Source organism: Canis lupus, chromosome 10 (genome assembly GCF_048164855.1).
Source record: "Canis lupus baileyi chromosome 10, mCanLup2.hap1, whole genome shotgun sequence".
NCBI classification, from domain to species: domain Eukaryota; kingdom Metazoa; phylum Chordata; class Mammalia; order Carnivora; family Canidae; genus Canis; species Canis lupus.
Genome location: NC_132847.1, coordinates 17,767,709 through 17,794,618, shown reverse-complemented (window position 1 = coordinate 17,794,618; position 26,910 = coordinate 17,767,709). Strand labels below are relative to the sequence as shown.

At 39.2% G+C, this 26,910-nt stretch overlaps 1 long non-coding RNA gene across 1 annotated transcript; it reads left to right on the top strand.

Annotated features, from left to right (window-relative positions):
• Positions 1–177: 177 nt before the first annotated feature.
• LOC140641277 (uncharacterized) lies at positions 178–25,027 on the top strand. Its single transcript, XR_012037830.1, has 3 exons — positions 178–568; positions 22,980–23,040; positions 23,154–25,027. It is a non-coding gene; the product is annotated as an uncharacterized lncRNA (long non-coding RNA).
• The last annotated feature ends 1,883 nt before the right edge of the window (positions 25,028–26,910 follow it).

The window sequence follows — 26,910 nt, the reverse complement described above, 5'->3', positions numbered from 1 at the left end:
ACCGCGCTCGCGCCGCCCCGCCCTCGCCCCGCCCTCGCCCCGCCCTCGCCCCGCCCTCGCCCCGCCCTCGCCCCGCCCTCGCCCCGCCCTCGCCCCGCCCTCGCCCCGCCCTCGCCCCGCCCCTCGGAGCCTGGTCCGGCCCCGCCCCCTCGCGCCGCTCCGCCCCGCCCGCTGGGATCCCAGTCCCGGCCCGCCCATCCCGGAAGGCGGGTTCGTCGCGTCCGAGAACCTCAGGCGCGCTGCTGCCCGCGGACCCGGCGCTGGCCGAGTCCGAAAGCACTTCCCGTAGCAAGGTCATGCTCCCTGCCCACTGCACAGCCCTGCCCGCGAGAACGGCACTCCCCTTAGCAGGTGTGGCTCACGGATCCTGTGCGGTGGCCGCCCACGGAAAGGAGAGGAGCCAGCCAGGGTCTTCGGGTCTAATCCCCACCTGGCCGGCAAGACCCCGCTTCACAAACTGGGGACTTGCAGATGTGCAGAGGTTTCCAGATGACAGCAGTTGCCTACGGAGACACAAAAAGCGGGCGGGGAAAGGGCAGCAGCTACTGTTACTTCTTTGCCAACGACAGTACGTGTACATTCTTTTTCCTATTTAATTGAAAAACCGAAGGCAGAAGTTACCTTTCTAACCTTACGTGCTGCATTTAAAACAGTACCTGAGGGATCCCTGGGTGGCGCAGCGGTTTAGCGCCTGCCTATAGCCCAGGGCGCGATCCTGGAGACCTGGGATCGAATCCCACGTCGGGGTCCAGGTGCATGGAGCCTGCTTCTCCCTCTCCCTCTGCCTGTGTCTCTGCCTCTCTCTCTCTCTCTATCATAAATAAATAAAAATAAAAGAAAAACAGTACCTGAAACAGTATGTACTCAATAACTTACATTATTAAGTAAGTAAGTGAATGGTGTGCAATAGAGGAAAATAAGGAATTTAAATTCAGAAGCCTGGGTTTCTTGGGTGCCTGGGTGGCTCGGTCGGTTAAGCGCCTCCCTTGGGCCGAGGTCATGATCCCAGGGTCCTGAAATGAAGCCCGACCTCAGGCTCCCTGCCCATAGGAGAGAGTCTGCTTCTCCTTCTTCCTCTGCCACTTCCCCTGCTTGTGCTCTCTTCTCTTTCTCTCTCTCCCAAATAAATTTTAAAAATCTTAAAAATAATAATAATAACAAGTCTGAGTTTGGGTCTGAGACTAAAAGTCAAAATGAAAAGTATGAAAGCACCTTTTAAACCATTGAGCGTTGAACACATGAAAAATTGTTTTTGTTGCTTCCAAATTCTTTTAGGAATCCACTTATAGTTTTCACATTAATGGATCTCTTGGACTTGACAGGTGTGAGCAGTCTATAATGCCTCACTAAAAAGTTGATAGTATTTAACTATGCCCTGACTTCAGATCTTCCTTTGCAACTGCAATGGGTTGTTCCTTTGGGTGGTGACTCTTATCCTATCCCTAGAGAATGTGTGTGGGTGGTTATCTAGGTTACTTTTCTGAAAGTTCTCTTTGGGTGGGGCTGAAAGTAGTCACTATCTCCATCCTCTTTGGTGGACACCCTTAATAGCTATAAGGTCTATTTTCTTCATTCAGTCAACAAATATTTATTAGTGGCTGCAATGTACTGAGCATTAATACTGGAAATGTAGAATGAACAAGACAGACAAGGTCCTGACGCTTAGGAGGCTTTCATTTTCTCAGGAGAGGGAGAGGCTGTGGACAGGAAAACAGACTGTTGAGGATGGGCACTTTCAGGAAAATCAATAAACCGATCTGTTATAGACAGTAATGGGCCACTTTGGATAGGATGGATAAGCAAGGCTTCTGTGAGGTGGTGAGATTTGAGGAGAGGCCTGTGGTTATCTGGCTAGAAGGAAGGACACACAAAGTCTCTAAGGGAGGGTGCTTGGCACCTTTGCAGAACAAGGAAACTGAGACTGGGTGGTAAGAAATGAGGTCAGAGAGAGAGAGCAGGGCCAGATCATATCTGCTGGCCTTGCTGGCCTCAGTAAGACCTTTAGGTTATAGTCTGAGAGAAATGGGAAATAGAAAGTTCTGAGAGGATGACAGACAAGATTTGACTTCTGTGTTAAATCACTCTCTGATTGTTGTGAGTGTAGGGGCATTGATGAATAACACAGGATGGCCAGTAATGCCCCCTTGGTGGCTTGAGTAGCTAATTGGGAGGGGGGAGGGGTGGTGCATGGTCTAGATATTTTTTTAAAGATTTTATTTATTCATTCATAAGAGACAAGGAGAGAGAGGTAGAGACATAGGTAGAGGGAGAAGTAGGCTCCCCGCAGGGAGCCTGATGTGGGACTCCATCCCAGGACCCCGGGATCACAACCTGAGCGAAAGGCAGACACCCAACCACTGAGCCACCCAGGTGCCCCAGTCTAGATATATTTTGAGGATTGAGTTGTCATGATTTACTGATGGACTGAACATGAGCTGTGTCAGTTTCCTTAGATTGCCCAATAAATCACCACAACTGGTTAGATAAGAACAAGTCATTTTTTCTCTCACAGTTGTAGAGGCCAGAAGTCCAAAATCAAGGGTCTGCAGGAATTCTCCAAGGACTTTGGGAGAGAATCCACCCTGTCTCTCTCATTTCTGGTGGATCCAGATGTTCCTTGGCTTGTACCTGCACAACTCCAATCTCTACTCATCTCCACATGCCTTCTCTCTAGTATCTCTGTGTCTCAAACTTCCCTCAACCTTTCTAAGCATACCTACCATTGCATTTAGGGTCTGTCCTAAATCTGGAATGATCTCATTTCAAGATCTTTGGGGGTCTAAACCCAATTCCCAAATAAGCTCATCTATGCAAGTTCCAGGTAAATGTGTCTTTTGGGGAGGCCACTATGCTGCCTGCTACATGGGCCATGAGAAAGACGAGTCAACAAAATAAGCAAGATTATCACCTTGAACTGAATTTAAAACGTTATATGTTCCGCTTACCACTTTACATTTAAACTTCAAAAGAACTTTGTGTGGCAAGTAGTAGTATTGTTCCCATGTAAGAAATTAGAAGGGGCGCCTGGGTGGCTTAGTGGGTTAAGCATCTGCCTTCAGCTCAGGTCATGATCTCAGGGTTCTGGGATCCAGCCCCCATCTTGCTGTACCACCAAGCCTCCCTACTCAGTGGGGAGTTTGCTTCTCTCCCTCCCTCTGCCCTGACCCGCCGTTTGCTGTTCTTGCTCTCTCTCGTTAAAATAAATAAAATCTTAAAAAAAAAAAAAAAAAAAAAAAAGGAAACTAAGGCTCTGAGAATTGTGTGTAGATCTGGAGCTGAAAGCCAGAATTCTTTAGCTGTACCCCAACTGCTTGCCTACCTTGAGCAGTAAGAAAATGTGGGGGTAGTAAGAAAAATGTGGTCTTAGATGGAGAGCAATGAGGGGCATTGACAGGAAATTACAGCCTAATGAGAAAAAAAGATCTGCTTAGTTTTTTTTGGTTACTGCTAACAGATCTCACCAAGTTTTTCCTTATACGCAGTCCCTCATATATAAGACAGTCCATTTTTGAGCAACGAGAGATTCAGTGTTATGGTGACATTTTGATTTTATTGCACACGGGCCAAAAACTATTTCCCCACATGAGATGGGGCTTTTTCCCAGCTCATTTTAAAGTCTATTCTTACGTATTCTCCAAACAGTCCATAATATGTGCAATATTCATATGAATACTGAAGCACATATTTTGAAGGGGGAAGGAGAAGAGGCTGGGATTCTGGGCATCTGCAGCATTATCAGGAGTAAATGCAAACTGAACCTGGTCAGAAATACCATGGGCTCTGTTGAGAAAATGGTCCATGAGCTACACAACCACAGAAGACACTTTAGCAGGTATATCAAGGGTATTGGCCAAGCCACAGAGACGGGGAGCTCACACCCATGCAAACAGGATATATAAGTTCTTCCAGCGACTAGGAAAAAGAAGTGTTGACTCGAACATTACATAGGGCATAGTTGCTAAACAATTATTCATTGTTTAACTGGAATTCAAATTTAGAAGCCAAGGAAGGTGTGACTTAGAGTCTGCAAGGCAATTAGGTCTATATATATTAGGACATAAGTCTTGGTACAAGACAACCTGGATCGGAATCCTGGCTCTAGCACGTACTAGGTCAACAGCTAGTGTTGGGCATGTCACTTGACATGCCTTGATTTCTTCACCTATAAATTGAGAACTTATATTAATACCCATCTTGTAGTTTCTTGCTTGAGGATTTAATGACTTCACATGTGTGAAGTGCTGGCAACCGTGAACAGTGCCCAACCCAGTTTTCTCTATGTGTTAGCACTCATTCTTTGACTTATAAATTGCCTAAATATTCATCTGACAATGACTTTTAAATCAAAAAGGATTTTACATAGGTGAGCTTGAATTGTAATTTCCAAATAAAGGTTTGATATGCTTGCTTGTTTATTGTCAACTAAAAAGGTCCTTTAGTTGTAAGGAGGGTGGTTCTGCCTCTCAGTTTGCCCAGGACACTCCCAATTTAGGACTGCTGTCCTAGTATAGTTATTTCAAGTTCCCTCCTTTGGTTCTCAAAAGTATTCCAGTTTGGGCTTATGGTCTTATGGTCATTGTGGTTATAGAGATATTAGGAAGTTATCCTTCTTAGCCCTTCTTGCACATGTGAGTTGCAGTGTGAACATTTTAATACCTGCCTCTCAAACATACATATGTAATCCTTGTTACTCGAGTCCATTTCTATTTGCTATGAAGGAGAACTAGCTTCTCTTCCCTTTTTTTTTTTTTTAAGATTTTATTTATTTATTTGAAAGAGACAACGAGAGATAGCGTGCACACAAGAGAGAGAGAGAGCATGAGCAGGGGAAGCAGAAAGGAGTAGGGGAGAGGGAAAGGGAAAAGCAGACTCCCAGTTGAGCAGGGAGCCCAGCATGGGGCTCGATCCCAGGACCCCGGGAGCATGACTTGAGCCAAAGGTAGATGCTTAACTGACTGAGCCACCCGGGTGCCCCTCTAACTTCTCTTTCTAAAATATATATTTATAAAGGCATTATACAACTCATTGTCTGAATGATAAAATTGTAAGAATTCAAATTTACTTTCTAGATACTTTACTCTTTCTGAATCTTCCTCCATATTCCCCAACCACCAGCTGCACACATCTGCCCCCCAAAACCCATATGCCTTAGCTTCTCTCAGTCCCTCTACATGAAATGCTTTTTTCCTTTTCTACCTTCTACCAATAGGTACACCTTATTTTTTAAGGACCTGCTCCAAGTTTTCTTCCATCATGAAAACTTTCACACTGCACATTTGTTGGCTATACAGATCTATAGCCCCTCTTTGTTTATGAGCTCCTTGATGTAATAACTTTGTTTTTAAAATTGCAATACAATCAAATTTTTAGAGTACTCTATGAACATTTTATCGAATTGATTTGAATTTCCAGTGAAGACTGATGTATATAGTATACATAGTGCAAAAAGTCTTCATAATACTTTTTCTCCCCTAGCTATGATTTTATGAAAACTAATCCTGTAGGAAACAGAACAAATATGCCTCCTTTGGAAAAGGAGAAATTTCATTTTGAACAAGGAACCATAGAACCAAAATAGTTCTCTGCCCAAGGAAACACTGTTAATATGCAATAACATATTACAAAGGATTTAAAAATTTTTTCTAGACTTTTATATTTTTGCAAAGTTAAAAGTTTGCATAACTTCAACCCACAGCTCCCAGTGCAAAACAACTCCTAAATATTTATATCTTATAGTAGTGTTTCTCAAGTCTTTGAATTCATAGAACACTTTTTCCCTTTAGGTTTTCTATCAGTTTAGAAAAGAATAGGAAGCATAACACAGATGTTCTTACAAGCACCTTCATTTTCAAACAATGTTTAAGGCTGACTAGTTGCATCCATTCCCTTGGGCAATTCAGGATTTCTCCTAGGCTTAGAAGTGAAATCTGGTGAAGAGAGCCTAGGAGACAAACGAGTCCAATACCTTTCATTCACATATCAGCCCAACTGCTTGTGGGCAGGGGTTCCATGGCCTTCTCCCTGGGGTCTCACAGAACCGCTTCAGAGCAGGTCATCAGGATGAAGCAGAAAACACGCAGGATTGGGTATCTAGTACTAGCGCTAATTAATGATGCAGCTCTGGAGTTACCTTCTCTGAACTTTCGTTTCCTCCCCTGACAAGTGAAGGAAAGCTGAGAGATTTCTGCAGCAGATGTTAATTATAGTTGGCTTCCTAACCAGACAAGCAAAGAAAACACTAAGGCATTTGTACTTAACCAACACAGAGGGAAAATCCTAGATGAAGTCTTTGAACATGGAATTGAGCATGAGGATGATATACACTGTGATTAAGTAGGCTTTTTTCCCCAGGAAAGGTAGGGTGGTTCCACTTCAGAAAAATGTTTAACCTGATAAAGGGCATCAACAGAATCACAGGGCAAATATCATACTTAATGACAAGATATTGAAAGCATTTCTCTTAGCCAGGAGCAATGTAAAAGGAGATAAAAGTTTCCATCATGACAGTGAAAAAAGCAAAACTTTCTTATTTGAAATAAAAATTCCTGTTGAAATGATCCAACATTCAGTCCTTGGGCCTCTTTGCCAAGCTGCTAGTGGCTCCCTTAGCCCATTATCCTAATGATTCCTGCATTTATATTTCCAGCCATAACATTACTCCTGAATTCCGCAACTATTCAATAGCTTTACTTTGGTGTCTAGTCAGGAGACTAATTAAAACTCTAAACGTTTGGGAAAAAAAAAAAAAAAACAACAGCATGTTCCATTTGCACTCCCTTAGTCGGCAAATGGCAACTCTCCTTTTCCAGTCACTTTTATAAAACACACCCTGGATCTCAGTCAACATCCACAATGATAAGTCATGCGGATAGACTCTGCCCCTGATACGCTATGAGGAAAATGGTGCTTTTCTCTCCCAAACCTGTCATCCTGCTGTAATCATGAGAACAGAGATGAATTCTATGATGTATCTGACCAGTGTTCCTCCAAACTGCCAAGGTCATCCCCAGTGAGGAAAGTCTGAGAAATCCTCACAGCCAAGAAGAGTCTAAGGAGACCAAACTACCAAATGCAATGTGGTGAGGACACAAAACACCCCCATCCCCCCAATAAGAACAAGAAAAGGCTTTTTATTCAGAGCTTGAAGGAGTGTCAGCCACCACTGCTTGTGTTTTGGCAGAGACTCAAAGGCAAGCAGTGGGCTGGGAAAACTTGAGAGTGGCAAGAGGGGAAGGCTTCAGGTCCACCCTGATTGCAGGCTGCTGGCAGGAAGAAGCTAGATTCTAACTAGAAGCACAGGCATTCTCTGTGATCAGTTAGGAGTGTGTATTTGGCTTTCTCTGGTTGGCCCTAAATCGGAAGCTGTCAATTATTAATCCAACCATGGCCACTTGAGGCTGATACTACAAGGGTGGCTGTTTGGCTTCCTGGGCAGGTTGCTACAGGGTCAGAGGTCTATCTATATGTACGGCCTGGCCACAGTCCATGTGTACATACAGTCTCTCAGTGGTATCCTGGTTGAGATCCGGGAACTGAAAAGGACATGAGGTAAAAACCAAGGAAATCTGAAGGCAAGGATAGACTCTAATAAATAATGGAGCAACAGTGGTTCATTCTCTGTAACATATGTGCCACACTGATGTGAGATGTTAAAAAGAGAGGAAACCAGGGGTGGGGTATAAGGCAACTCTGTACTATCTTCTCAATCTTTCTGTGAGTCTAAAACTGGTGTGAAAAATAAAGTATGTTTTTGAAAACCCATCACCTTGGAGAAATCCTCAACTCCTTGCCTTCTCTCACCCTCTATACCCAATCCTTGTCCTTAGTCGGGATTTGACCACAGCCCCTTCATTCTGCTGCTGTCACTGTAGGCCTGACTTCATCATCTCTCACCTGGAAGTCTTCACTAGCACCCCAGGGGGCCACCTGCCTCCACCCCTACCTCTAGGGCATTTTAACACAGAGCCACACAGTGGCTGACCCAGCTAGCAGGATCCAGCCCCCAGAACTCTGCATCACTGCCCACCAACCTTCCCCTTGCTCATCCACTCCCACACTGGCCTCCATGATGTTTCTCAAGTGCCAAAAATAACATGAACTAACTCCTGTGTTAGAAGAGATCAGGGTCAGTAGGGAAGGTGATATACCCAAAGCAGGCAAACACAGGGAAGAAAATTGGGGGTCTTCTAACAACACAAAATGACATGGAGTCCACGACCCCTGACACAGCAGCTGCATGCTGCCTTGGAAACACCTTATCTTTTTTGTACAGCTTTTGGGATCAGAGGAATTTGCAGCTGGCAATCAGGAGATGCATCTTGGTGGTTTTGTGATTCAATCTATTTGTCATGCACCATTACTTTTACGGAATAGGCTTTTCCTTTTTGAGACTCTCTCTTCCCTTGGATGCTGCACTAATTGCTTCTCCTACTCCCTCTGACTACTACTTCTGTCTTATACAATTTATTCTTTTAAGTCCCCCTGTCTTATTTGAGAAATACCTATTTCACATGCAGCTCATGCACTGGAGTCATTGAACAAAGGTTTAAATACCGGCTGTCACATTTTGTTCCTGCTATGCCCAGGCACACACTTAGAGGAGAGCCAACAGAAGGACTTCTCTCACATTCCAGCTATTGAGACAGGCAGGAAGCAGCACACAGTGGACAAATCTTCACTCTGGTTTGTAACATTCACTGTGTACCACCCATCAGGGCCCTCACTCCCTGCTTCCTCCTCTATTTACCTCCTGCCACCAATGCATTCCACTTTTAAAGACTGCTAATCTCACGTATACATTCCCTACTTATAGACAAGAGAAAGAATCTACTCTGAGAGTTTTAACAGAAACCCTCAGTTCTTTTTTTTTTTTAATTTCTAAAGATTTTATTTATCTTTTTGTCAGAGAGAGAGAGAGAGAGAGCACAAGTAGGCAGAGAGGCAGGCAGACGGAAAGATAGAAGGAGGCTCCCCACTGGGCAGGGAGCCTGACTTGGGGGCTTGATCCCAGGACCCTGAGATCATGACCTGAGCATAAGACAGACGCTTAAACAACTGAGCCAGCCAGGCACCCCAGAAACCCTCAGTTCTGCATGTCTGTCTCTAATGCTTCTCTAAAACCTCAGTTCTCATTTCTAACCACCTAGAAAGCTCACCATCTTCTCAAATTCAGTAGGGTAAGAGATAAACTCATCAACTTACCCATGAAACTATTTTAAGATTTTGCCTTTTCAATTTCATTAATACTATCACTATTATCCAGTGCTCAGAAGTACTATTTGACAGCTCTCCCTCTTCCACCAACCATACTCATCAAGCCCCAGACCTGCTAGCACTTTGGATTGCTCTTGTGAAGCTCTGTGGGCCTGTAGGAAGCTAGGAAGACTTCCAATTGAGTCATGATGAAGTCTAGGCTAAGATGATAGCAGTAGCACAGTGGGCTTGTGCTCAAATACCAATCCTACCTAAGTCAGCAGTTAGGTCTTTCCAGACTGCATCCTAGAAGCACAGCTCTCTCTTAATTAGTAAGCGTAAATCCAAATTTTCTTTCACATGTTAAGCACTTCTTAAAAGTTTGATTTGATTTGGTATTGTTTTCATAGGTAATAGATGGACACAGTACAAAAGTCAAAGGTCCAAAAAACTGCACAGTAATAAGTTTCTCCCACAAGCCTGTTCTCCAACCTCCTAGCTCCCTTCCTCAGGGATGACCACTGCTCTGTATATCATAAACACACATCTACACATATTCTTTCTCTTGGGTTTTTTACACAACTGGAAATATTATACCTCAGTGCTGAGGGTATGTGTATGTGTGTGTTTGTGTATAAAATACCACATCTCTCTCTCTCTCTACACACGCACACACACACACATATACACTTGCACACACATAGATCTCAGAGCTCATCTGCTATCACTATGTTTACAACCACTTCATTTAAAAGAGCTACATACACTTCCATTAAATGGACTACATTGTCAATAATTTCTTAAACTGGCACCAGTTCCTGAACATAGTTAATTCCAATCTTTTGCTAATAGCAGCAAATCTATACTGATTCTACTTAGTTACATGTCACTTTACACACATACAAGCATATCTGTTGAATGAATTCCCCTAAGTAGAGTTACTTGATCAAATGGTATCTGTATTTGGAAATTTTTTTTAAACTGTTCAATTTTGCTTTTATTTTTTAAAGATTTTTATTTATTTATTCATGAGAGAGAAAGAGAGAGAGAGAGAGAGAGAGGCAGAGACACAGGCAGAGGGAGAAGCAGGCTCCATGCAGGGAGCCTGACGTGGGACTCAATCCTGGGTCTCCAGGATCAGGCCCTGGGCTGAAGGCAGCGCTAAACCACTGAGCCACCTGGGCTGCCCCTGTATTTGGAATTTTGATAAATACTTCCAAATTTCTCTGCGCTGGAAACTTACTAGTTTATACTCTCACTACCTCAGTATGACACCTGCTTTTCTACCTCTTCTCCAAATACACTTTGTTATTAAATATTTGAGTCTTTGCTGCAATTGCCAAGTGGAAAAGGCATCTCGTTGCATTTATCTGATGAAGAGTGAGACTGAGCATTTTATGCGATTAGAAGTCATTGTATTTCCTTTGAACTGATCTTTATCTTACATTATATTATTGATTTTTAAAAATAGTTTATAGGAGGTTTTTAGGCAATAAAAATTAGACCTATTTATGCCAAATATATTAAAAGTATTCAGTCTCTTTTGTAGTTTGGATTTTGACTTTGTGGGGTTTTTATGTGCGTGTGTTGCCATGTAGAAATTTCTGCTCTTTCTAGAGTCAAAGTTATTAGCTTTTTATAGCCGATCCATCTCTATTACAATAAAAGATGACATTTTCACTGGAATCCTATTACATAAATAGGTTGTGGTAGAGGAAATTGACATCTTTATAATGCTTTGTCTTCTTATCCAATAGTCTTTTTTATGCCCCAATAGGATTCGATTGTTTACAAAATATAGAACTTTAGCATTTCTTAACTTTTCTTAGGTATTTTACCTTTTTTTCTCATTGTTGCCAATAGTCTTTTCTTCTCCTGCATTTCCTAATTGCGTATTACTTGTATACAGCAAGGCTAGTTATTCTATCATATCAATTTTGTAACCATTCACCTTATAGAACTGGCTTGCTTCCAATAGCCAATGAATTGATTTGCTTTTACGTACTCATCCTTTACCATATTTACACCTTTTATTTATTTCTCTCATCTAACTTCCTTAAATTAACTAAGATTTTGTTTGTGCCCTACAAGTTGGCCCATTAACTCCAATATTTTACAGATGTGTGAAAATAACACAAAGACATGATAACTAAATTCCATGCAAAGCCAGTATACCTATTATTTTCATTATTTATATATTCCGTGGACAAACACTTCTTCCTTTGCTATGTCATGAACTGCGATGCGGGAATTAAAATATTCAATACCTAATGGGTCTCTATTTCCTCTTGTGTTTCCTGTAATTTTTGCTTTAATTATGCTGCTACAAGGTTATTTGACACGTAAGTGTCCATAATGGTGAGATCACCAAAATGGATTGTACCATTTACCGTTTTCTTCACATTTGCCTAATAGGAAGGCCTTTGGTCATTCTTTAATTTTCAATTTTTAGGAGTTATTTTATTTTAGGCAGATCTCTTGAATTTGGAAATATGATTAAATTTTGTTTTATTATTCAAATATTGATTTTTTCTTTCAATGAGCTAATCAACTTACTTTTACTTATATGACATGTATGTTTAGTTTTTGATATATTTTTATAATATTTTTATACTGCCTATAATGTATTTGTGTGTATTATCTGATAATTTAGAAAGCTCATGTTTTTATTCTAATGATTACCTTCATAATTACTACTTTATGCAATATATTTGACTCCCTGTAAAGCACCTATGGAAAATGAGACCAGAATATACCCATGGCCATTAATTATTGCTACCCACCCATTTTTAGCTGGTTATATATTTTTGGCAGTATCTACCCTTATGTTTTATTTTTTTAATTTATTTTAAAGATTTTAAAAATAATTTATTTGAGAGAAAGAGACAAAGAGAGCACGATTGGGGTTGGGACGGGGCAGAGGGAGAGGGAGAAGCAGACTCTGCTGAGCAGGAAGCATGATGTGGGGCTCCATCCCAGGACCCTGAGATCATGACCTGAGCCAAAGGCATACACTCAACTGACTGAGCCACCCTGGCGCCTCATCTACCCTTATGTTTTTAAATCAAACACCCATGTTATTTGATTTATTGGTTTAAAACAGTTCCCAAGAGCCTTCTCATCTTCCAGGCTGTATCGCCAATCTTAAACCGTTACCTCATTTGAGAGACAAAACCAGATACTAGGACAAGCCAGAAACCCAGTCCCTGCAGCAGAAAATCTGACAGGGCAAATGCAAAAATCAGTAGCTATTGGCAAAATCGAGATCTTATAGTTTCAGAAATCTGGAGAAAGAGGAGCAAGCAAGCAACACTTTTCAGTTGTATTTGGAGAGGCAAAATAAAATGGACTTTGCTTTTAACACTATTCATGAAAACGGAGTAGTCTGTAACGTTTGTCAAGTGGGAAGCTGTGAAGGAGGTCAGGGAAGGAACGTTTATGTTCTGAACGTGGGGTTTTGGCTGCCACTATCTATAGAAGAGAGGGTGCTTCTTGCTATAAAGCTCAACCCTATAATTGAAGATTAAGAGGTAAAATGGGCTTTGCTTCTTTACAGTGTCAAAGGTCGATCTCCTTGTTAGATCATCTCTTGCAACTCTAACTGTACTTTTGATTCTGCACTGCACTGCACCTGGCAAGTATTTGCACCATCTTGTCCTCTAACATTTACTGTCAAGTATTCACGTCCACAAAGAAAAGGAGAGCTAGAGCAGTTAGTAAAGGTGTAGTACCTGATGTATACCAGGTTCTTTCTGGAGCTTTTTAGATGTCAGCTAGCTCAACCTCCCCTAACGTTTTTATGTTTATATTCTGAGAAAAATGAACCTTTAAAATGGAAGAGCCAAAGCCCACACAAATTATAAGTTATAGGATTCAAATTTTTGCCAGATTTCAAAACTCTCTCTCTTTTCTCATTTTTAATTATTACTCTCTATTTTAGAGCAGTTTTAGTTTACAGTAAAATTGAGTAGAAAGTACAGAGAGAGAGAGTTCCATACACCACCCCCAACCAAAGTTTCTCCATTTTAACATTTTGCATGAATGTAGTATGTTTGTTACAAGTGACAAACCGATACTGATGATATAATTTTACTGTCTTAAAATCCGCCAGTGGTCCACCTGTTCATCCATGCCTCTTTTTCCCTGACTCCATGGCAACCATTAATCTTTTTTAATGACTCCATAGTTTTGCCTTTTCCAGAATGTCATACAGTTAGAATCATAACCGTATTTAGCCTTTTAAGACTGGTTCCTTTTACTTGGTATTGTGCATTTCAGTTCTTCCTTGTCTTCTCATGGCTCAATGGCTCATGGCTCATTTCTTTTTATCACCGAATAATATCCTGTTGTATGGGTGCACCACAGTTTGCTTATATATTCACCTACTGAAGAATACCTTAGCTGCTTCCAAGTGTTGACAGCTATGAAAAATGAGGCTATAACCATGCACTTTTGTGTGGATGAAAGTTTGCAACTCATTTGGGTAAATACTGTGATGGTTGAATTATAAGGTAAGAGCATGTTTAGCTCTGTAGGAAACTACCAAACTGTCTTCCAAACTGGTTGTGCCATTTTGCTGTCCCACCAGTAAGGGATCAGAATTGTTGTTCTTGCACATCCATGTCAGCATTTAGTGGTGTTGGTGTTGTGGACTTTAGCTGTTCTAAGAGGTATGTTGTGGTGTCTAATGGATGCTTTAATTTGCAATTCCCTAATAACATGTGATGTTGAGCGTCTTTCCATTTGCTTATTTTTCTATCTGTATATCTTCTTTGGTGATGTGTCTGTTCAGATCTTTTGGTAATTAAAAAAAAAGATTTTATTTATTTATTCATGAGAGATGGGGGTGGGGTGCAGAGGGAGAGAGAGAAGCGGACTCCTCGCTGAGCAGGGAGCTCAATGTGAGGATCCATCCCAGAACCCTGGGATCACGACCTGAGCCAAAGGAAGACAGCCACCCAGGCACTCCTCTTTTGGCAATTTTAAATATCAGGTTGATTGTTCTCTCATTCTTAATTTTAGGACTTAGATTTTTAAGGGGTGATTTTAGTCTTCCAGGAATTGTTCTACACTACCTAGGTTATCAAGGTTGTGGGCATAGAGTTGTTCCTAATATTCCTTTATTATCCTTTTAATATCCTGAGATTGCAGTGATAACCTTTATTTCATTTCTGACATTAGCAATTGTGTCTTCTCTCTTTCACTCTTAGCCTTGCTAGAAGTTTATCATTTTATTGATTTTGTCAAGGAAACAACTTTTGATTTCATTAATATTCTCTATTAATTTCTTGATTTCAATTTTATTGATTTCTGTCCTCATTTTAATTTTCATCTAGTTCAACGTATTTTAAAAATCTCTTAAGATTTCTTTGCTCCTGTGTTAGAACTGTGCTGCTTGATCTCAAGCAGAGTGAGACTTTACAGCTTTCTTTCTGTTATTGATTTACTGATTTTGAGTTTAATTTCATTGAAGGCTGAGAACATACATTTTATTATTTCTCTTCTTTTGAATCAGTTAAAGTGACTTCTGTGGCCCAGAATGTGGTCAGTCTTGGTACATACTCCGCATGAGCTCAAGAAGAATATGTATTCTGCTGCTGAAGTATTCTATAAATGTCAATTAAATTCATTTGATTGATGTTGCCTTTCAGTTCAACTAGATCCTTGATGATTTCCTGCCTGCTGGATGTACCAATTACTGATAGAAGGGATGTCGAAGTCACTAATTTTAATAATGGATTCATTTATTCCTCCTTGCAGTTCTATCAGTTTTTGCCTTATGTATTTTGATGCTCTGTTGGTAGTTGCACACAGTAAAGTTGTTATATCTCCTTGATGAAGTGACCTTTCCTTTTTCAGAGATTTTATTTATTTGAGAGAGAGAGAATGAGCAGCGGCAAGAGGCAGAGGGAGAGGGAGAAGCAGACTCTCTGCTGAGCAGGAAGCCCAACACAGGGCTCAATCTCAGGACACTGGGATCATGACCTGGGCTGAAGGCAGACGCTTAACTGACTCAGCCACCCAGGCACCACACAAAGTGATCTTTTCGTCACCTCTTTATCCCTGAGTAATTTTTCTTGCTCCAAAGTCTGATTTCTCTGAAATTAATAGAGTTACTCTCACTTTTTAAATTACTATTAGCAGAGTATATCTTTTTCCATTCATTTACTTTTAATCTATATGTGCGTTTATATCGGAAGTGGGTTTCTTGTAGACAACATATAGTTGGGTTTTGTTTTTTAAGCAGTCTGATAGTCTGCATCTTAAAGTGGTGTGTGTAGACCACTGATGTTTAGAGTGATTATTGCAATAAACTAACATCTACCATATTTTTTGCATTTTCTATTTATTGTCTTTTTTCTCTTCTACTCTTTTCCTGCCTTTTATAATTCCAACTATTTTATGATTCTATTTCTCTCTTCTCCTAGTATGTAAATTATACTTGAAATTTTTTTGTAATGGTTGTCCAAAAGTTACCGAGACATTTACAATCAAGTCTGCTTTAGAATAATATGGTACCACTCCACAAGTGATACTCATTCCTTATGACTGAGTATTCTCAAATCTTCCCTCCCCCCTTATGACATTGTTTTTTTTTAAAGACTTTTAATTTATTTATTTATTAATGAGAAACACAGAGAGGAGAGAGAAAGAGGCAGAGACACAGGCAGAGGGAGAAGCAGGCTCCATGCAGGGAGCCCGACGTGGGACTCTATCCCGGGGTCTCCAGGATCACACCCTGGGGCAAAGGTGGCGCTAAACTGCTGAGCCGTTAGGGCTGCCCTATGACATTGTTTTTATTAATTTCATTCTTCACAAGCTATAGTCATTGAATACATTGGTGCTATTATAATTTTGAACAACCTGGTAACTGTTATGTCAATTAAGAATAAGTAAAAGACTACGTTCATATATTGCTTCTGTCATGTTCTTCCCTTCTCTATGTAGCTCTGTTTCTTACCTGTATCATTTTCTTTCTTTCTGAACTTCCTTTAACATTTCCTGCTATGCAGGCCTACAGTTACCAAATTCCCTCAATTTTTGGTTTTTGAGAAAGCCTTTATTTCTCTTTCACTTTTGAAGGTAACCTCATTGGACACAGAAATCTACATTGTGGGTTTCTCTTTTAGTGATTTAACCATTTCACATTAGTTTCTTTTTACACCTTTCAGGTTGCCTTGAATATGTACAATTCTTATTTTTCTGTCCTAATTCCAGCTATTCGTAGATTTTGGGCATTAACATGATCTTATGAACACTCTGCTTTACAATTTGATTATAGCCTCATTGTACACTTATTTGTCACAAACTTACTATTTCCTAGGTGCTGCTTCTAGCATTTTACCATGACTACATTCTTGTCATAACAACTCTCTGGAATAGAGATTATTATCATCCCCATTGTATAGCAGAGGTAACTGAGGCAGATAGAGACAAAGTTTCCCAGGGTAATGAGCATGTACTGATGGCACCCAGGCTTCAACTAATTCCCTAGGTCCAGAGTGCTCTCATAATCTCTTGGTATGATCAAGAAATTGAAAATGGAAGCATAGCTGATCATGAAAACATTCACTATAAAATATCAGTTTTCATCATCCTCTCAGCTTTTATCGCTTAAAAAAAAAAAAAGAACATCTCTCTCCACTAAACTATAAACTCTGTAAGAACAGGGACTTGCTTTATTGTTACAACTCAAAGGACTGGGTACTCAATAAATGATGATTTGAACCAAATGAGATCATGACAGTTTAGCAATAATTATATACCTTTTAAGAACATTAAAAGAACAATTTGACTTATTTATTAATGAAATGTGTACAAATTAAAAAACAACCTAGAATTGAGAAAGACGAAAGTGTTGTTTAACAGTAAATATTCACCAACATATACACATGGAGAAGATATTCTCTTCCTGTTGTAAGTAAGCTTGTTACTTTTCCTCAAGCACATAAAGACAGTATATCTAAACAGTATTAAGAGCCTCATCCAGTGCTTTCTAAATTCTCTAATGGTAATAATTTAATCTCTTAGTTTGAAAATATCTTTGTGGCATTTTTATAAATACCCACTAGGGGGCGAGATAATGTGTCTTGTAAGTATCTTGGATGAAAAGAATAGGCTATTAGCATAGCGCCAGTGAGGTACCTCCACTCTTTGCCACCATGGACACTCCATTTAAAGTGAAGCAGCTATCTGAATTCTTAAAAATTTAAATAAATCTTTCGTGAAATTTGATCCTTAATTTGTCTTACTGTTTCTGGGAATATTCTTTTTGGGCCAGAAGAGGGAGCTCAAAGCTTTTTCTTTTCTGACTTCAGCACTTAACTGCCTAGACTCTTCATCTTTAAGATCTTGTATTTTCCTAGATTTTTTTAAAAAAGATCAACTGAAGCGCAGGCAGTGTGCCCTTATATGCCTACTTGGTTAAAAAAAAATAATTGCCGTTAAGGAATTACTTATAATAAAATGAAAATATTATCTCAGTATCACAGTATTTTTAGAATAATTTACTTGTTTTTTTAAACATGCAAAAGATATGTCACTTTAGGTATACCTGGTTGACTCAGTCAGTGGAGCATGTGACTCTTGATCTTGGGGTTATGAGTTTGAGCCCCACTTTGGGTATAGAGATAACTTAAAATTTTAAACAAAAATGAAATAACTTGAGATTATTAAATGATATATTATTAATAATATTTTATAACATAAAATATATTTTATATATTATTTTATAACAAATATATTAAGTAAATGTAATAATTATAACATAAAATATACTTTAATATTTTGCAGTATAAAATATATTATAAATATAATAATTAATGATAATAGATTATTACATACAATATTAAAATGAAAAAATAAGAATGAATCATTTTTCAAAAAAGCATAAGGAGTATATACATGATCTAATATAATAAAATCTATAAGCAACATCCTACTAGCCATTTAGTAAAGGTTAAAATCTTTTTTCGGGTAAATTTTTTCCTAGTGTATATATATTTACCTTTTATTAAAATATTCCACTTCAATATACAAATACACAGGGATTTTCTTTGTAATTCTGTTCTAATTATTTTCTAATTTCATTATTCTTTAACAATGACTTATTGAGAATTATTATGTCTTATATTTTCTTATGTATGTGGATTTTATTCATCTTCCTATTTGCCGATCTCTAATTTTATTGCACTGAGATAGAAGGATGTAATCCACATCTTGTCAGTTTTTTGATGTTGAGTGTTGAGACTTGCATTCTGGGTTTTTTTAAGGGTTTATATTGTGGGTGCAGGGTGCTGTAAGTATGTGACATAAGATGTGACTGCTTTTGTTGTCTTGATATTTGAGCAGAAGTCACATAGCTTGTCCACATGCATCTTTGCTAGGCATTGTGAGAGATGGAGAAACTGGTTTTACTACCTGTAGGTCATCACTCGTTTCCAGGGAGTATGTGACCAGCCTAGGGGATTGGTTATATGATGATAAAGGGTCAGAAAGGAAGCGTTTCCTTGGAGAGAGTAGGAGAGCCTCAGTGTTTGTCTCTCCATCCAGATGTGGTGCTAATGCTACTCTCATTTTAATCAGAGAGCACATTCTAAAGAACCAGTCAAAGAGCTAGACATGTACTCCCTAGAACTTGGGGACACAGTACCTGACTCAAGAATCAATATTCAAAGATTAGGGTCTGGCTAGAGCATCCAGTTGAAGATGGAATGTACTTTCACAGTCTGCTAAGGCAGAAGCAGATGCATAATATCTATGCATAAAATCTTTCAAGATTTTGTAGACACTTGAATGGAAGATGCCCCCAAGAGCATGACTTTGGGGCATGAGGTGACTACAACAGGAGGATGAACTGTTAGAAGCTAAGGGCCAAGCTGGGATTTAGAAATTGCCATTAATAAGGTTTTCTTATAAAAAATAAAAAAAAAAAAAAAAAACAGAAAGGGAGACGGAACATGAAAGACTCCTAACTCTGGGAAGCGAACTGGGGATGGTGGAAGGGGAGGTGGGCGGGGGGTGGGAGTGACTGGGTGATGGGCACTGAGATGGGCACTTGACGGGATGAGCACTGGGTGTTATTCTATATGTTGGCAAACTGAACACCAATAAAAAATAAATTTATAAAAAAAAATCCCATAGAAGTGTCTTTTAAGAAAAAGAGCCAGAATTTAGGTGTGGCATACAGGAGCAAGCTTCATCCAAGACTGTAATTCTGTGGGCCTTCCGAGACTGTTCCTCTTTCCTTATTCCCATAATTATGCACCTCCTTCTCTCCCCCAATGGCCAAACAGACCTAGGAAGTGAGGAAGGGCATGTACAGAGAAAAGGAAAGAAACCAACATGTTTCTACTTCCCCAAGGAAGGCTTTTGAACCCATTGGTCATATTGCACCAGACTAGATATTTATTAAGTGACTAGAAGAGCTCAGCTTGTCAAGATCACATTTAGGAGGAAGTCCTTAGAGATGGAAAGATTATCTGGCTTCTCCTTGAACCTTACAGTAACCAGCTTGATAGCTCAATAAATCATATATAAAGACACAAATATATCTGTATCTTTATCCACTTCTATGTTTATATTGTATCTTCACATATGCACATGCTCATTTATGTTCAGCCAAGGTTGTTAATTATGCTTTAAAAACATGTTATTCTTTGCCCAGCTTTGACATTTTTCACTTTTCCTTGAAAGTCTTTCAATTTTTCTTTGTATATTTGGGGCTACATAGTTAGGTTCATAAAGATTCAGAATTATGGTTTCCAGTCATATTATTTTATCCATATGTAAAAATTAGCATCCCTAATAAATCTTTTGCCTTATAGTCTATTTGGTTTGACATTAATTCAATGATAGTAACTTTCCTATGGTATTTTTTTTGGTGTATCTTTTTCCATCTTTGAAATGTCTACTTTCCTGCATCATTATGCTTTAAGTATATCTTTTAGATAGCATAGAGCAGGATTTTGTTTTTTCATATATGACTCTGACTTTTATCTGACAAGTTTAATCTGTTTTATTATTTTTACTTATATTTTATATTTACTTCTGTCATCTGACTTTGTGCTTTTATTTTTATGATTTTTAAAGTTTTTTCTTCTTTTTTTCAATTGGATTAATAAGGATTTCCATAATTCCCTTTTTCCACTTCACTGACTGCTCCCCACACTGACTTTATTCCCATGCTTTGTAGGTACACTTAATTGAAAAAGTTAATTTTCTTAAAATAATACAAGAAATTTAAAACCCAAAGCTCTTATGGTTAAGATTTATTATGTAAAAGGATAGGCTCAGCCTTCCTATTCATAAATCCCACTCTCCTGAAGCATCTTTTTGGAACACTTTTAAGTCTTTCTTCTAGTAATGGCCATATCTCTAAATAACATTATTATGCCACTTTAAGATTTTTAATTTTAGACACTATCTATTAAGTTGCTGCTATGGCTCTTTTCCTAGGATTTTCTCTTTACAATTATCCTAGTATTTTTATATTGGCTTTCCTGCCCTGAGGTCCCCATGACTTCTTATTTCTTAGTTCACTCGTTTTGAGACAATACATTTTTCTTTTTTTTCTTTTTTAATTTATTCATGAGAGACACAGAGAGAGGCAGAGACATAGACAGAAGGAGAAGTAGGTGCCCTGTAAAAAGCCTGAGGCAGGATTCAGTCCCAGGACCCCAGGATCACGACCTAAGCCAAAGGCAGACACTCAACCACTGAGCCACCGAGGTGCCCTACATCTTTCTATAACTAACTTACAAAGGAGGTGCCCAGGAGGCAAATTTTTCGCTGAACTTGTATGTCTGAAATATATATTATCCTACTTTCATATTTGATTATTTGGCCAGGTATTCCACATGGAATTCTAAATTGAAATTCATTTTCCCTTGGAAACTCAAAAACATTTTTACGTTGCATCTTACCTTCCAATATTTCTGTTGGGAGGTATAATATCATTCTCTCTCTGACTCTGCAATTTGTCCTGGAAGGCTTTGAGTTTGTCTCTTAGTATATTAGTCTGATATTTCATAGTGACACGCTTTCGTAAGAAACAATTTTTCCCCACTCATCCTACTGTGCACTCACTGGGCATTTCTAGTCTGGATTCCCATGACCTTTTGTCCTCCAAGCTATCTGTATTATACCTTTGATATTTTCCTTTTCTAGGTTTTCTGTTCTCTCTTTCTAAACCCCCTATTATTTGGATGTTAGAGCTCTTTAATGGGTTTTTAAATTTTTCTTATCCTTTCTCTCCTTATGCCAACTTGTGCTTTTTGTTCTACTTTCTGAACTACGTTTTGAACTTTGTATTCTGACTCTTCTATTATAATTTTTGTTTCTAGAATCCTGTTTTCCCTTTCCCAAGTTTTTTTATTCTCTGATTTTTCAAGAAAAATTCTTGTTCTTATTTCGAGGATGTCGTAACTTCTGTCTTTCATAGAATATAATCATAGTTACAATGAAAAATCTGCTTCATCTCCCAAGTTCCTTTTTTCCTCTTCATTCAATTATTTTTATTTCTTATGATGGGAGTTTCCCTTTAATGTGTAGCATTCATGATTTGTCTATTCATATTTAAGAACAAGGTCCTTAAAAGTGAACTAGAATTTCAATCACTCTGGTGTCCTCCCTAAATGATAGAGAATGCATGGTTCTGTTTTGTTCTTTTGGGTGGTTTAGTTCCATAAAGAGGAGTCTTTTGATCTTCCATCAGAGTGTCAGCCTGGCTTCCAGCATGCCAAGTGCCCGGGGAGCTGGCTGAGGACTGAGCTTGCAGACCTTTACAGAACTGCTTATCCTTATGTTAGCCCGGGATCCACAATGCTACAACTTTTCTAGTCAAGTTTCTTCAGAGAATAAACTGTAGTTTCTGCTGCAGTGAGGGAAGGGGGTCACCTTGTTTGCAGCACAGAGGTGGTTTGAGGTTCAGTTGTCTTTGCACTATTCTTCGATCTATTCCCATGTAACCTATCCTCCAAAACCAATTTCAGCGAAACCTGCCACCTACTGCCACCCCCCCCCCCCGCCCCCTCTTTTGCATTTCCTGATGCTGCCAGAGTCAGCTGCTTTCTTATGGGCTTCCCCCATTAGACCTCCTGAATTTCCATTTTCCCTGCTCTAAGACATTCTTCTAGTTCCTATACTTTATGTTACCAGTTTTCTTCTTAAACACAAGGCTCTGTGCTATCACCCCCTCTGTTTTCTTTTTTCCTGTGGGGTTATTCCTTTCTTACTCATTTGTCACCATTTTAATGGGAGTGGGGGAATAAGTGGTCCTAAACATATATGTACAAACTAGCATGTTTATAAGAAATCCTACCTTTGGGGTACCTGGGTGGGTCAGTGGTAGGGCATCTGCCTTTGGTCAGAGCATAATCCCAGGGTCCTGGGATGCAGTCCCTCATCAGACTCACTGCAGGGAGCCTGCTTCTTCCTCTGCCTATGTCTCTCTCTCTCTCTCTCTCATGAATAAATAAATAAAATTTTTAAAAAGGGAAATCCTGCTTTTACTTTTGTGTGCCTACTTGACTTAGAAAGGATACATTTATTCAAACAGATCTACCCTCTTCCTGAATAATAAAAGGTCCATATATGGACCTTTATTATTGGACTGTAGATGGCCCATGGTCCATGACTTCACCATACCACTTTGTCCATCTGCTGAGCTATTATGGCCTAGTATTTTGGGTTGATTTTAAAAATCCCACTAATTATATCATTTGTTGTGGCTGTTATGTTTAATTCCACATTTTAAAATATCCATGTTTTATCACTATTGATTCTAGGGCCCATTCCTTCATTTGGGGTTCCCTGTTTTTTATTCCTGAATTACATCAACGAGGAGCTGTGAGTAAAATGCCTTGTTTGTTTATAATGTTTTATCTTTGCCCTCAGTTTTAGATGGTAGTTTATATCATGGTTTTGCATTCTAGATAATTATTCTCTGATTTCTATTTCAGATCTTGTTCTGCATTTGCTTGGGATCCATGAGAAGCAGCCACCAAGATGGGATGAGAATACAAGACAGACATTTACTGAGTGCAGTGACAATGAAGAAAAAAGGGAGATGCTGGAGGAAGGGATTTTGACAGCCTGTGATACAGGTCTTACCGCTGGGAAGGAGGAAGTGGTTGGATAAGCAGCATCTTAAATGGACTGAGAAAGTCTCTGCTTAGACCAGTGAGAAGCATTGGCAAAAAGCGGAGTCTTGAGAATCACAGGACAAGGCTTGCCTTGGTTTTCCTAGTACACTCAGACCCTTGCTGGAACCAGGCTGTTGGAAGCATGGCCTCGGCGTGATCAAAAGTAGTGGCAGAATCAGGGCAAAACAATTAGACCACCCATTAATTACACTCCCCTACGGCAGATCTGAGTGGCGCAATGTCATGGCTATCACAGATCCCTTGCTCAATGGTATATAAGCTACTGTTTAACCCTGACAATTTCAAGGACACTTTATTTCATTTCTAGAAATTTCATTTTATTCTTTCTGAAATCTTTTGTCTTCATATCTTGGTTTTCTGTATGAATTCCATTCCTTTGCTAATACCTTTACTTATTAAGGGCATCATTACCTTGCTCTCTCTTTTAGACTGCTTTATTATCTCAACTTCTTGGGGTGTTGCTCTTCTGCTTACTCTGCTTACTGATTTTTACTCAGGGTGTATCATTTCTTTATGTTTTCAAATGCTTATTGTGAGCTCATCTTTAGTAGGGATTATTTTATTGTTGATAATCCTAAGAGGTCTGGGTTGTAGAAATGACACCCCTGAATAGTATTAATTTTTTACAATATCTGATACTGTAGGGGTATCACTGGCCTCACAGTGATTTCATATCAAATTTTCACCTTGAGGGCAGCCCCAGTGGCGCAGCGGTTTAGCGCCACCTGCAGCCAGGTTGTGATCCTGGAGACTGGGGATCGAGTCCCATATCAGGCTTCTTGAATGGAGCCTGCCTCTCCCTCTGCCTGTGTCTCTGCCTCTCTCTCTCTCTCTCTCGTGTCTCTCATGAATAAATAAATAAAATCTTAAAAAAAAAAATTTTTTTCACCTTGAAGATTATTTTACCAAGGCAGTTATTTTCTGGAGACTTTTTTCCTGAGCATTGCTCAGGGCATTCTTTACCATCATTGGTCCTGAAGATGTGTTTTTTCTAGCTTTCTTTCATGGTGGAGCAGCCCTTGCTAACTTCAGGCAGAATTCCAGCTCTTATTTTATGGGAGGCCAAGGCTTTGACTTCTGTTTTTGTGTTGTCATTAAGTCTTGAGCTTCAAGGTGTCTAAAACCTAATTGTGGGTCTGATATTGCACCTGTTGACCACAGCAGTATCTATCTCTACTGGCCCTTTGCCTTTCAAGCTACTCTTTTATTTTGACACCAGGATTACCCCTTCCCTCCCCAGTTTTTTTTTCCTTTTGCAACATCAGTCATATATTTACATTATTTTTAAAAAACTTTTTCTCCCCAAATCTTCAGATGTTTGTGGTAGAAAACATTCTATGTTAGCTCTGCCTGCCATGCTTTGGGAACTGGAGAAATCGTTCTTTGATTATTCCTTCTATCTGGAATGGTCTTTTGCATCTTTTATTTATAATTCTATGTTCTATTCATCCTTGGGTCTTGCTTCCCACACCCTACTCCTTCAGCCAGAAATAACCCCTCTCTCCTCTGAACAACAATACTACAGCATTTAATATCTGCCTTATGTCATAGCAGGGCCCTGTTCAATAATAATTTTTGGATTACCTACAATTTTGAGGAAAAGGGCATGTATCCACAAACATGTAATACAGTATTATCTATAAAATACAGCGTAGTGGGAAAAAATGCTACTTTGAGTGTTACATATCTCAATGCCTTAACTTCTTTTGTTTCACTTATCTATAATATGAATTATCACACCCACTCTACTTTCTTTGAGTTGTAGGGAATAACATAAAAACTGTTTACATAGAAAGGCTTTATTAATTTCAGTGATTCATATAAATCTAAAATATGTTTTATTCCACACTACATCAATGTTTGCTGAATCAATAGAAAACACTTGAAAGGGTGTACTTTTATGATTTCATGGAAATGCAGTAAAGAACATTTGCAGAGGATATGACTTGCATGTTAATTAAAATGAATATTTCATTTAAAGAGAAATAAACTTAATGACGAAAATAGCAAACCTAAATTGCTTATGATGTCCTGGGAGAACTATAAACTGCAAGTATGTCACACACATGCAGAAGATACGTTTCCCTGGTATTTAAAGGAGCATAAAATAATTTAGAGGGTGAGAGTATAGTCTAGGTGCCCCATCTGCTGAGTTATCAGATTTCACTCATTATCTCTCCAGCATTTTGGTCCTGGAATCTCTGAAAGTACTCAATGCAATCAGTCAGTTATGTGAAATTATTATTGCTTGAGTATATGTAACTCAGTGGTTATGAATATAGGATCTGAAGCCAGACTGCCTGAGTGTTAAGTTTCTAGTAAGATGACCTTCGACCACTATTTAAACGCTGTTTTGTTATCTGTAAAATGAAGATAATATTTCTTAACATGAATACTCCTTGTTGTGTTAAATGACTTAATACATGTAGGGTTTGGAACAGCTGGCATATATGCAGTACCTACAAGGACAAGCATCTACTATTGGCCAGACAATGGGTTAAGTACTGGGAATATGAAGTTGAATTAATAGAGTACTTCTAATGAAAAGGTAGGAAACTCATCTTGAGCTAAACGTTTGCCAGACAGCAGAGATTAATGGTTGGATAGGAACAGAAACCAAACAAACTGGGCAAATACCCTGATGTAAACCATCCAATTGCCTTTAATGCGTTTTTTTTTTTTTTTTTTTTTGCCTTTAATGCGTTTAAGGGAAGTACATTTAGCTCTCATTACCTGGACTGATAAAAAGGAACAGTGATACCAATAATCACAAACAGAAGATGATCTGACTCCATTTCCATTTAGCTCTAAAGAGCATAATATTATCTGGAAGGGGCCAATTTGTCTTAAGGTATCTTAGTGAAGTCAGCATTAAAATGATCTTTCATTTTGTGAAGACAACAGTCCATCATAGAAACAATTGGTTACATAGCTTGGCAAGGGAAAGCCAGTCTGAGTCACTTGGTCATAGAGAATTTACCAACTATGTAAGTCATTTTTATAGAGGGAGGGGTTCAAATTTAAAAACCTGTTCTACTATTGTATCAAACTAAATTTTTAAAAAAGATTTTACTTGTATTTATTTATTTTTTAATTTTTATTTATTTATGATAGTCACACAGAGAGAGGGAGAGAGGCAGAGACACAGGCAGAGGGAGAAGCAGGCTCCATGCACCGGGAGCCCGACGTGGGATTCGATCCCGGGTCCTCAGGATCGGGCCCTGGGCCAAAGGCAGGCGCCAAACCGCTGCGCCACCCAGGGATCCCTACTTGTATTTATTAGAGAGAGAGAGCACCCGCAGAGTTAGAGAGTATAGGGGAAGGGGTGTGGTGGGCAGAGGAAGAAGGGGAAGCAGGCTCCTCACTGCACAGAGACGCTTACACAGGGCTGGATCCTAAGACCCCAGGATCATGACCTGAGCCGGAGGCAGACGCCCAACCAACGAAGCCACTCAGAAACCCTGAAATCAAAGCTTTCTATTATTAGAAAAAAATCAGAAACAAAACTAAAGTATGGAATAATGAATAATTCTCAGTTGTATTTAATTATCAT